We start from the raw sequence: 14,167 nt of genomic DNA, 5'->3' as shown, positions 1-14,167 counted from the left end.
ACAGCAAACAGTGGTGCCACCATCTCGTCGTCAGGTCCCACGACCTCGTAGGTAAGATCTTGAACCTTAATTATTTCATTTTAAATATTAGTTTACCGTAAATTATTATGTGACTCGTCATTCACTTTTTAGATCAGTTATGAGTTAATTAATTAGATTAGTTTGTGATATATTATTATCTGCGTGGGATTGCTTGACATGAATAGATGTGTGGAAGTTTGTTGTTTTATCACTTAGTTGTTATCCAATAGGAGAGACTGTACATGAAGACGATTTTTGTTAAAAGTATGATTTATAAGCGTGCTTCAAAGCATGGCTATACTCGTTCGACATCGATATCCTGATGTGAGGAGTCCCGAGTTCCCTCGATATCGATATCCCGGTATGAGGTTTCCTTGATTATTATTATTATATAGCATTGACTAGACGATGCACTCTTGATCGGACGTGTTGTGGGTCACGGTTATGTTCATAGTTTTACAGAAGTCGTTCCACGGTAACTCCGTGGCTAGTGCACAATATTTCATGTACAGTTGCTTAATTAATATGACAAACATGGGGTTATAAATGGGGATTTGACGGAGAATATAGCATGTATATAAACGGGAACATCGCTTTCTTATTATCGTGATATCGTGAGTATTATGTACATGGGCCAGAGGGCCAATACTTGACTTGAAGGCGGCCCCGGACGACTTTACGGGGACCCGATTATATACATCAAAATATTCTTCCCCAATTCAAATAACATGTAAAACAAGAATAACATGCTTGTGTGCTTTATGGTGGACTTTATTAGTTTTGTTGAGATGTATGCCAGTGTTATTCTTTTCATACATAGATCGGGATTAATATGTAATTATTTACAATTCAAGACATATGGTATATACATGAGGGTTTCCTTGTTTAGATTATTTCGCTCAACGTACTACGTCTCGAGTTGTAGATTTTTAAATATTAATTTCATCTATTGTATAACCTTGTTGCTTGGATGATTGTTCTGATCGCTAGCTGCATGTTTTTGTTACCTGAATGATTTACGGATTCTTATGATTATCATGTGGTTTGTATGTTAATTTTGTTAGATTACCAGTTGCACGTTCTTTTGTTATTTCGGTTTTCGTATCGTTTTCTGCTTGTGTTTTCGATCATTCTATTTCTTTTGTGGGGTCTTGCCGTGCGCCATGCCCCTGACGTACACATGTTTTCTCTGGTGTACGTCAGACTTAGAGGAAGAACAGGTTCAACTGGGAAATCATCAGGAGCCAGAGGATTCTCAGCAGGAGTGCCTAGCAGATAGAGCAGAAGAAGAGTCAAAGTCTATTCTTTTCATTTATTAGTTAATGGTTCCAGTTTACTTTTGTAGTTCTTCTCATTCCTGTCTGATCAATGTATTTCATATTTCTTCAGTTTATTTGTTCAGATTTGTATAAGGGCATGTTTGACCCGTATTTTTATGTCTTGGATGTTATCCCATTTGTGATATGTATCTTTTATTCTGAGTTTGTTCATAATATTCTTGTTGATTGTGATCGGGGACCTGTGACTTCGCGTTGTATTTATTTTCAGACGCTTAACGTATTGGATTGAGAAGAAAATAAAAGAAAAAAATAATAGCGTATATTTCTTCTCAATCTAATACGTCGCGGGCTTGTTCACATTCCGATTCCCGGGTATTTTGGGAAGTGGGGCGTGACACTTGTTGTTATTTTTTTCTTTTAAAAATACCCTTTCAGGTAGCTCGAAGTTCCGGAGAGCCGCAGGGTGACAGAGTTCTGGCATAGTCGCCGTCGCGTATTTTTACTTGTAGAGACTCCAGTGTAGTTTTGAGTTTTATCCAGACATTAGAGTTTTATATTCATATTGTAAAGGCAGTGTGCCTTAGTACGATTCTTAGTTGATTCATGTTGAGACATTTTCATTATTCAGATATTGGATGTATTATAGTTGAAACATGATTTTTTTCATTTATGAGATATCTCTTCTATATCATGTCTATTACATTTATTCCATTTATTTTACCTGTTTGTACCTGCACTTCTATTTGGTTCTACTAGAGGATATTACTGTGATTGGTGAAACATGTTTATGCACAGTGTGGGTGCATGGTAGGTTTGACATCTCTGGTTTTACCTTGGACTGCAGCCTTGTGTGAACCCAGGGGCGTCACAGTTGGTATCAGAGTTCTAGTTTCGGTATCCTTCGGATCATCCTGTATCGAGTCGTGGAGCTAGGATAGAGTTTCTTAGGATTCATGTATAGAGTCCGTAAGGATTTCCTAGTATGAGTTAGGACGATATACGCGTATATCTCAAAAAAATTGAAATTTTTTTTATGATAACTATTTTATGTTGATTGAAGGTATTTGCGTGAATACTATATGTTATGAATTCGTATTGTGATATGTTATATATATATGTATTTTTGCTATCTCACTTACTGTGAAAATTAAGCTCTCCTTTTTATATTATAAATATCGAAACGAGGATGTAGTCGAGGTAAAACTCGTACATGGAGAGCTGGGCATGCAGAGCCGAGCCACAGCTGGCTCTATAGTATTTGATCGACTTCATGGCACCGTTAGCAGCAAGATCTTACAACAATCGAGGAGCAAGAGGTGTATCTGTTTCCGTCAGCAATACCACTTTCAAGAGATTCACCACCGATTGTACCCATCGTGGAAGTAAAGATGAAATACCAATGAGTACACCACCACCACAATCAGTTGTTGATAGAGCCGCAGAGCAGGAGATTTAACTCTGAAAGGATAAGAAAAATATCAGACAGTATGAGCACCAAAATTTCAAGGCACACCAGTTTCAATTGCAACCTATAAGGAAAAGAGTATATGAAAGTTTCTTGAACATCGGCTAGGAACCAAGCAGAAGTCAAATATATATTCAGCATTGAGGACCATCGCTGGAGGATAGCAACAACATCCAGATTTTTGACGAGACAACAATTATCACCTATTTGGGAGAATTTAGGTCATTTCTTTATCAAACAATTAGCGCTAGTCTAGGTGAAGCAGGGAGATATACCCATAGTGAAGGAAGAAATCAAAATCCAGAATAGTGACAATGACAATGCCAAGAGAACCATTACGGAAATCTAGAGAAACCTAACAACGGGAGAATGATTTTACCCTAGCAACAAGGACAAGTTAAGAAAGGAGCATAATGTGATTAGAGAGCGCCGGAGTAGCGCAGAGATTTGGAGAAACATGTTACAATCACAACAAGGTCGAACAAATAGCAAAAAATTTGTAGCAGTTCACAGCAGGAAGCTAGAATGATAAAGGTCACAGTCGGCAATCTCAGAGTCGTAATTTCGGCCAGCAGTGAGGAAATAGAAGTACTACTTATTAATCCGAAGATTTAGGGGTCAGCAGGTCAGATTTGCATTATCCAGGAGATTTGCATTATCCAGCAAAATCTATTCAGCTGTACCGCATGATCAGGGTACGAGCGGAGCTTTATTTGTGATTTTACTTTCAGTTTGGATCTAGTTTGATTTATGAAATTCGTTTATCTCTTATCCTTCGTACCTTTGTTGATGGGTGTCAGCTTGTGGCATTCCTTAGATTTTCCATTGTCAGTGCCTACCCCTCTAGGGGGGTGTCTGTTGAATATCATATCTCCATGATAGTATTTTGATGATAACAATTTATACAATGTGTGTTATACAAATACACTAACTTTTATATGCAGATTTTAATATCAAAATATGAACAATCAAGGCATTATGAAGTGAAGAAGATGAAGAACATATGAGATAATGTATTTTATATTTTCTTTACTTAGAATTATTGTACAAGCCTTGATCACACACACGAACACACACAATATTAGAGCACACTAACACAAGCTTAGTGTGTTAGTTAACTATAAAAATCCTCTATGTTAACCATTAGAATTATAGTTAAAACTTAAGTATAAAAACATCTTATTTCATAATTTTTACTCTTAGTAGTCGACTAATTAGAATAGTAGTCGACTACTCGTGTATAAAACTTAAATATATGTTTCTGTCATTTTACAGTATAGTCGACTAATATAGATTATAGTCGACTACTCAGGTGTTTGACAGAAACATAAGTTTCTGTCATTTTACAGTATAGTCGACTAATCAACAATATAGTCGACTACTGATGGCAAATTTCATTTTACAAGTTTCTGTCAAAATACAGTATAGTTGACTAATGAGCATTGTAGTCGACTACTGAGAAATTTTTTGAATACACAGAGTCTGTTTGAACTCAGTGTAGTTGACTAATCTATATTGTAGTCGACTACAGATACAGTTTTTCCAAATTTCAAAGTTTGAATTTATGACTGTTTATAGCTGTTTTTAAACGTTTTTAAAGTTCAAAAAATTATCTTTTCAAGGGCTATAAATAAGTTATCTGTTCAGAAAAAATGCAGGGACTTACATACCCATAAGCTTTGATCTTTGTGCATTTTTTCAAGTGAAAAATATTTAGATTTTGAGAAAAAGAAAAGTTTCTGAAATTGCCTCTAAACATCATTCAAATACTTATTGTTTAGGCAATTTACAGAAGTTAGAATCATTCCTAAGCCACTACTACACTATACTACAAATCAAGGCTTATAGGAATTGAAATTGTTGCTTCAAAAGTTCTCTCAAGTTGTGAGATGTGTTAATCTCTTGGTTTATAAATTGGTGTGCAAATTGGTAAGGTGTTTGTCAATTGGTGTTGCAATTTATAGGGACTTGCAAATTGGTCAGGTTTGCTTTTGATTTTGTAAGTTTATTCAAAATCATAGTGAAAACTCTCAAGTGGGATTTGCTTGGGGACTGGACGTACACCGGATTGGTGGAACCAGTATAAATCCTTGTGTTTGTGATTATGAATTTCTGAGATTGACTTTGCAATAATTTTAAAAGAACACTATTCACCCCCCCTCTAGTGTTCTAGTGTATCTATTTCAGATCCTACATTTGGTATCAGAGAAAGGTGAAAGATGGCATTGACAAATACATCATAATTCAAGGAAGGTCACTCTACAAATAGTTCACCAATGTTCGATGGTTTGAACTACAACTATTGGAAGTGCCGAATGAAGATTTACCTTTAATCAATTGGCTACGAACTTTGGAACGTTGTGGAAACGAAATATGAGAAGCCAACAACTCCTTTTACAAAATGGACTACTTCTCAAAGAAATAATGCAAATTTGGATTCAAAAGCAATGAACGCATTATTTTGTGCACTTGACAAGAATGAGTTCAATAGGGTGTCAACGGCCACATCTGCATACGATATTTGACATACACTTGAGGTAACTCATGAAAGTACAAATAAAGTTAAAGAATCTAAAATTTCTGTTCTTGTGCACAGATTTGAATTGTTCAAGATGAAGGAAAATGAGACTATTGGAGAAATGTTCACAAGATTCACCGACATCACAAATTCTCTCATTGGTCTTGGAAAAACATATACACAAGTGGAGATGATAAAAAAGATACTTCAATCACTTACTCCACAATGGGAAAAGAAAGTTACCGCTATTGAAGAAGCCAATGATTTGTCAACTCTTACGGTTGAAAATCTTATTGGTAATCTTATGGCGTATGAAGTTCAAATTGAAGATAGAAAGAATGATGAAGAATCAAAGAACAAGAAAGTTCTTGCATTCAATACTATTTCTGATAAAGAAGATTCAGATGATGATGATGAAGAAATGGGCATGTTTGCACGAAAATTTCAAAAATTTATAAAACAAGGTAATTTTAAATCTAAGAATTCAATTTCAATAACCCTCTTTGTTTTAAGTGTAATAAACCAGGTCATATGAAGAAAGATTGTCCAATATTGAAGAATAAGCAAAAATCAAGTTATTTTAACAATTTCAACAACATTCAAAATAACAAAAAAAGAAAGCAATGGCAGTCACTTGGGATGATAGCGATGAATCATCTTCAGATGAAGAAATTGAAGAAAAGGAAAGTGCTCACATGTGTTTTATGACACAAGATGAAGTAAGTGACAATTAAGAGCTTTTAGATGCTTTCAATGAATTATATGAAACTTTTGTGAGATTAAAGACATCACATAATTTTCTTAAAGGTGAAAATAAAAGATTACTTGAAGAAATTTCTGATTTAAATTCCTCTACTTTTTCTAATTCTCAAGTAATTGAATTGAAAGAAGAAAATTATTCTTTGCTCAAAGAAATGAATGTTTATCTAATGAGAATATTTATTTAAAATCAGAATATAATGATTTAAAAATTCGCATTAATAGTTTAGATAAAGATATTTCTTCTTTTAAATCAAGATATGAGGATATATGTTTGAATGTAAGCAAATTTAATAAAGGTAAAGAAAATCTTAATAATATTCTTTCTTTTCAAAGAGAATCACAAAAGACAAAAGGATTAGGTTTTCAAATTAATAAAAATAAATCAAAGAAAACAATTTTTGTAAAACCTTCTTATGATTTGTATGAATTTAGAATTAAAAATTTGTGTAAAAAGAATTCAAAATTCTTTTCTATTTGGGTTCCAAAAGAATTATCTTCTTTACATAAGAATTTTTATATTTCTGATTTTATTAAAAATATTTGTTTATCACCTAACTATTTAGGCAAATCAAACTCTTCATGAGTTTGGTTTCCTAAAGGCTAATTTAAAGGACCCAACATAGTATGGGTATCAAAATGTAAATGTTTATTATTTTAGGTACCCAAGAAAGATGGGTGGATTTTGGATAGTAGTTGCTCCAAACATATGACTGGAAACATACAATTGTTATCATCTTTTCAAAACAAGGATGGTGGTACCGTTACTTTTGGAGATAACAACAAAGGAAAAGTCATCGGTATTGGATCTGTCGGTAATCCAAACAAACCTATCATTGATAATGTTTTATTAGTTGATGGTCTTAAACATAATTTACTTAGTATTAGTCAACTTTGTGATAAAGGTTTTAAAATTTGTTTTTGAAAAAGAATCATGCTTAATTTATGATATTGATTTAATAACTATTGTTTTTAAAGGCCATAGAAAGAATAACATATATGTTTTATCTATGAAAAATATTTCAAATGAACATTGTCTTATTGCATCATCTAATGATTCTATTTTATGGCATAAACGTTTTGGACATGTTAACTTTAAACACATGTCTAAGATTTCTAAAAATGATTTAGTAAATGGTTTACCTAAGATGTCTTTTAAAAATAATTTTTGTGATGCATGTCAACAAGGAAAAATGCACAAATCTTCTTTCAAATCTAAAAATGTAATATCTACAAATAGACCATTAGAATTAATTCACATAGATCTTTTTGGTCCATCTAGAGTAGCATCTTTAAATGGAAGTAGATATGCATTTGTTCTTGTTGATGATTATTCTAGATTCACATGGGTAATTTTTCTTAAACATAAAAATGATGCTTTTAATGAGTTTTCTATATTTTGCAAAAGAATTCAAAATCAAAAATCTACTTCTATTATCTCGAATTTTTGTTGGATATTCTAATCATAGTAAAGCATATAGAATATATAACAAAAGAACACTAGTTATTGAAGAATCTTTACATGTTTCTTTTGATAAAAAAATTTCAAAATCACCTATTATATTAAATAATGATGATGATATAATTGATGCTATTCATGATACTCCAATGATAGATATTACAAAAAATGATAATTTACAAAATGATTTACCTAAAGATTTTGTAGAAGTTAAAAATCATCCACATGATTTAGTTATTGGAAATATTTCTGATAAAGTAACTACTAGATCACATTTTAATTTGATTGCTCATACTGCTTTTATTTTAACTATTGAACCTAAAAATATAAAAGAAGCACTTCTTGATGATTCATGGATAATTGCTATGCAAGATGAACTTAATCAATTTACTAGAAATAATGTTTGGGATCTTATACCTAGACCTCAAAATAAATCCATTATTGGAACAAAATGGATTTTTAGAAACAAATTAGATGAATTTGGTCAAGTTGTTAGAAACAAAGCTAGATTAGTTGCTCAATGTTATATTCAAGAAGAAGGAATTGATTATGATGAAACTTATGCACCTGTTGCATGATTAGAATCAATTAGAATTTTACTTGCATTTGCATGTTTTATGAATTTTAAATTATTTCAAATGGATGTTAAAAGTGCTTTTCTAAATGGTTTTATAAAAGAAGAAGTTTTTGTAGAACAACCTCCAGGTTTTGAACATGAAATTTTTTCAAATCATGTTTTTAAACTTAAGAAAGCTTTATATGGTCTTAAACAAGCACCTCGTGCTTGGTATGATAGATTAAAGAAGTTTCTTTTAACTTCAGGTTTTGAAATTGAAAAAGTTGATTCAACATTATTTATTAAGAAAATAAATAAAGATATTTTACTAATTGAAATATATGTAGATGATATTATTTTTGGTTCTACTAACAATAATCTTTGTCAAGAATTTGCTAAGACTATGCAGGATGAATTTGAAATGAGTCACATGGGTGAACTAAATTTCTTCCTTGGACTACAAATTAAACAATTAAAAGAAGGAATAATCATCAATCAAAGCAAGTATGCAAAAGATTTACTCAAACGTTTCGGAATAGAAAATACAACAAGCAAACCAACACCAATGAGTACCACTACATCACTTGACAAAGAATGTTGATCAAAAGCTCTATCGAGCTATGATTAGATCACTTCTTTATATTACTGCAAGTAGACCTGATATTATGTTTAGTGTATGTTTATGTGCTAGATTTCAATCTAATCCTAAAGTTTCACATCTTAAAGCAGTAAAAAGAATATTTAGATATATTAAAGATACTACAAATTATGGTTTATTTTATCCAAAACATAGTTCTTTTGATTTAATATCATATAGTGATGCTGATTTTGCCGGATGTAAATCTGATAGAAAAAGTACAAGTGGAACATGTCATTTCTTAGGACATTCACTTGTATCTTGGTTTAGTAAAAAACAAAATTCAGTATCATTATCAACAACTGAATCTGAATATATTACTGTAAGTCTTGCATGTGCTCAAATTTTATGGATGAAACAAACATTATCTGATTATGGCATAATTTGTCCAATATCATCCATTATGTGTAACAATTCTAGTACAATTAATTTATCTAAAAATCCTATTCAACATTCACGTACAAAACACATTGATATTAGACATTATTTTTTACGTGATCATGTGCTTAAAGGTAACATTTCATTAGAATTTATACCTACAAATAAACAAATAGCAGATATATTAACAAAACCCTTAAAAGAAGAAATTTATGTTAAATTAAGAAGGGAATTAGGTATATGTTCAATTGAAGATTTAAATTAAAATTTTAAAACAAACACATATGCATTTATACCCCTAATAGTCGACTAATTTGACTTATAGTCGACTACATGCACAAATCTTGCATATAAGTTTTTCTGTGAATTACAGTGTAGTCGACTACTTGCTTCTATAGTCGACTACTCTATGTTAAAATCTTAAAATCAACTTTCTGTTGTTTACAGTGTAGTCGACTAATTTCAGTTATAGTCGACTACTCTGAGTCATAATCTGAAAATCATCTTGTTGTCGATTACAGTGTAGTCGACTACTTTTACTATTAGTCGACTACTGATTCTGAACTCACAATTTTACAGTTTTAAAGCTTATTGGTTTTTTACTTAGATTCAAACCCAAAACCCAATACCCAATACCCGTTTTAGTTAAGTAAAACTCATCTCAACCATAGATTTTTAACTCTATCAATCCTAGCCACATATCTAAGATCAAATCTTAACCCTACATTTATTTTATTATCAAATATGAACCATACATTGTAATTTCTTTTAAAAGATAAAGTAAAAACCTAAAAACTACCCACTAACCCATCTAAAAACCGTGCCCTCTTCTTCCTCTTCAGAACCCACGATTCCAGGTTAGGGCATCTTCATTGTTCTTATTTTTTTCATTAAGTTCTTCAATTTTCTTTCAAATCTGTCAAGCAGTCAAGATCAGTAGTCGACTACTCCAAGTTCTAGTCGACTAATCTAGGGTTTCAACTGTTTGGGGTATATTTCTAAACTTGATCTTTGAATCTTGGGTTATTTAACTGTTTCATCATGTCTAGATCTAAGAAACCTAAGCAAACCCATACTTCTGTTAACGATGAAATCATCATTTATTTAAAAAGTCATGATTTATTAGATGAATTTAACAAAATATCATCTTTTGAAGTTCTTCCAGGACAATTTGTGAAATTTGATGATTTTATTCCCTAGAATTTTGGGTCATATTTTGAAAATGTGGGATTGCTTCAATTATTCTCTACTGAAAATAGAAAACCCACATATCCATTTCTTGTGCAACTGTTCTATACTAATATAGAATGTGTGGGAACTATTGGTGGTTCTGAAAAACTTAAGACTCTTGTTAAAGGAATAGAGATTGACTTAACTACAAATTTAATTGGAAAATCTTCAATATTCCTTATCAAGGAGTTTCTCTTAGGTCAGTTAGGATGAATGAGTCTGATCTTTTATCTAATTATATATTTCTTCCTAGATATGGCAAACCTTTAAATAACTTAAACAAACTTCGTCCAATTACTAGGTTCATTGCACGAATCCTAGCTTATAACTTATTTCCAAAAACTGGGAGTTTTTATTTCATTTCCCTCTAGGTTCATTGCACGAATCCTAGCTTATAACTTATTTCCAAAAACTGGGAGTTTTTATTTCATTTCCCTAGATTTAGCAAAAGCGAATCCTAGCTTATAACTTATTTCCAAAAACTGGGAGTTTTTATTTCATTTCCCTAGATTTAGCAAAACCTCTATATGCTATAAAGGGAAATATCCAAGTTAATTAGGCTGAAGTTTACTTTGATAATCTTCTGATAATACCAAGAGGATTTCTTCCTTATGGTGCCTCTTTAACAAAAATCTTTGACAAATTTCATGTGGATCTCCAATCTGAAAATTCTGTTGTCCGTTCCATTGAATTCTTTGATTCCCATGCCCTAACTAGGATGAAGTTGACAAATTTTGAAATTCAAGAACAAAATCCTCAAAATGAACCACATCAAGAAGAAATTCCACAAGATATTCTACAATCTTCAACTCAAGCAGGAGCTTCTTCTAGTCAACCACCACCATTTCCTATAGAACCCTCATGCTTTTCAGACGTGCAATACAACACTTTAAGTGCACGTATTCTTGAACTTGAAACTGGTCAAAGAGCTCTATATTCTCAGAATTCATATATCATTAATAATTAAGAAGAGCTAATCAAGAAGTTTGAAGACTTGGACACAAAGCTTAATGCATATTTTCAAGGATAGCAACCTCCTCCAGTATCTTAAGATGTTTTTTATGTTAAGTTTCAAAACAATTATGTTATTTTGTTTAAGAATCAAAAACTATGCAGTTGTGAGATGTTAGGACTTATGTAATATGTTATTTATGTTGCTACTATGTCAAGTTTGTTGATTGTGTGTTTACTTATCTATGATGATGTTTGGTTAGTTAATATATGTGCTACATATTTTAAACAGATCATGGTGATGAACATTGTGGAACTTTTGGTCTTTATGGTAAGTCTTTGTCTACCTATTTGGATGGGTGAAGTAATGGACTATGTTCATAACCTGGATGATTTGTTTGAAGTTTTAGCTCATGTTGAAGAAATAATGTCATGTTTAGCATAAATGTTTTTCTCTTTTTGTTGATAACAAAGGGGGAGAAATAGTCATTTATTGTTATGTATTGTTATAGACTCAAATTTACATATATGCAGGGGGAGTAAGTATGGTTATTTCATTATGTTTAAACCTGATTATAAAATACATACTTATGCATAAATTATTTGTTATCATCAAAAAGGGGGAGAATGTTGAATATCATATCTCCATGATAGTATTTTGATAATAACAATTTATATAATGTGTGTTATACAAGTACACTAACTTTTATATGCAGATTTTAATATCAAAATATGAACAAGTGCAAGTTGATTTCAAGGCATTATGAAGTGAAGAAGATGAAGAACATATGAGATGATGTATTTTACATTTTCTTTACTTAGAATTATTATACAAGCCTTGATCACACACACGAACACACACAATATTAGAGCACACTAACACAGGCTTAGTGTGTTGGTTAACTATAGAAATCTCCTATGTTAACCATTAGAATTATAGTTAAAACTTAAGTATAAAAATATTTTATGTCGACTACTCGTGTATAAAACTTAAATATATGTTTCTGTCATTTTACAGTATAGTCGACTAATGTAGATTATAGTCGACTACTCAGGTGTTTGACAGAAACATAAGTTTCTGTCATTTTACAGTATAGTCGACTAATCAACAATATAGTCGACTACTGAAGGCAAATTTTATTTTATAAGTTTCTGTCAAAATACAGTGTAGTCGATTAATGAGCATTGTAGTCGACTACTGAAAATTTTTCTGAATACACAGAGTCTGTTTGAACTCAGTGTAGTCGACTAATCTGTATTATAGTCGACTACAGATACAGTTTTTCCAGATTTTAAAGTTTGAATTTATGACTGTTTATAGCCATTTTTAAACGTTTTTAAAGTTCAAAAAATTATCTTTTCAAGGGCTATAAATAGGTTATCTGTTCAGAAAAAATACAGGGACTTACATACCCATAAGCTTTAATCTTTGTGCAATTTTTCAAGTGAAAAATATTCAGATTTTGAGAAAAAGAAAATTTTCTGAAATTGCCTCTAAACATCATTCAAATACTTATTGTTTAGGCAATTTACAGAAGTTAGAATCATTCCTAAGCCACTACTACACTACACTACAAATCAAGGCTTATAGGAATTGAAATTGTTGCTTCAAAAGTTCTCTCAAGTTGTGAGAGGTGTTAATCTCTTGGTTTAGAGATTGGTGTGCAAATTGGCAAGGTGTTTGTCAATTGGTGTTGCAATTTACAGGGACTTATAAATTGGTCAGGTTTGCTTTTGATTTTATAAGTTTATTCAAAATCATAGTGGAAACTCTCAAGCGGGATTTTCTTGGGGACTGGATGTACACCGGATTGGTGGAACCAGTATAAATCCTTGTGTTTGTGATTGTGAATTTCAGAGATTATCATTTTTCTTTGCAATTTATAATCTACTTTGCATAAATTTTAAAAGAACACTATTCACCCCTCTAGTGTTCTAGTGTATCTATTTCAGATCCTACAGTGTCCCTTCTATCTATAGGAGATGTGTCATCAAACTAGATGAGTCTGAGTTAGACATGATCATGTTGTCGATGTAAAATTTTTGGTACGGATTGGTTATCTTCCTACCATGATAGTATTGACTACTTTACGTAGACGGTCAATTTGCGAGCGTGCAATGGGTTCGAGATGATTGTAGCAACCTCCCAAGGCAACCGTTTTGCGGAGTCATTTCTAGCGTACATCGAGGAGGTGATGCGATGGGATCAGGGTATTAATTTATTGGAGACTAGAGTTAGTCTCAGAGTATCAGGATGTCTTTCAGGACATACCTGGATTACCTCCTGTGTGAGAGGTTGAGTTCTGTATTGAGTTGCATCCAGGCACAACACTGATATCCCGTGCACCCTATCGCATGGCACCAGCTAAGATGAGGGAGCTTCAGACCCAGTTGGATGAGTTGTTAGCTCAGGGTTTTATTCATTGGAGTCATTCTTCGTGGGGAACGCTAGTTCTCTTCGTGAAGAAGAAGGACGGCAATATCCGTTTGTGTATTGATTATAAAGAGTTGAACAAGGTTACTATCCGGAATAGGTACCCATTACCTAGGATTTATGACTTGTTCGATCAGCTGCGCGAAGCGCATGTTTTGCGAAGGCTAATCTTTGTTTTGGGTTATTGTAGTTGCGAGTTCGGGAGAGGGATTTTCCCAAAGCCGTGTTTTCCTGATTCGATATGAATCTTTTGAGTTTCTGGTCATACCATTTGGGTTGACCAATGCACCCGCTGTATTCATGGATTTGATGAACCGGGTTTTCCGTCCCTTCTTGGATCAGTTCATGATAGTTTTTATCGACGACATCCTCATTTATTCGAGATCGGAGGTAGAGTACGAGCAGCATCTCCAGTTAGCTTTGCAGACTCTACAGGAGCATCAGTTATATGTCAAGTTCGGTGTAAGTGAGTTTTGACT

The sequence above is a fragment of the Asparagus officinalis genome, chromosome 9 (genome assembly GCF_001876935.1).
Source record: "Asparagus officinalis chromosome 9, Aspof.V1, whole genome shotgun sequence".
In the NCBI taxonomy this organism is placed as follows: domain Eukaryota; kingdom Viridiplantae; phylum Streptophyta; class Magnoliopsida; order Asparagales; family Asparagaceae; genus Asparagus; species Asparagus officinalis.
Note: the sequence above shows the minus strand (reverse complement) of the source record.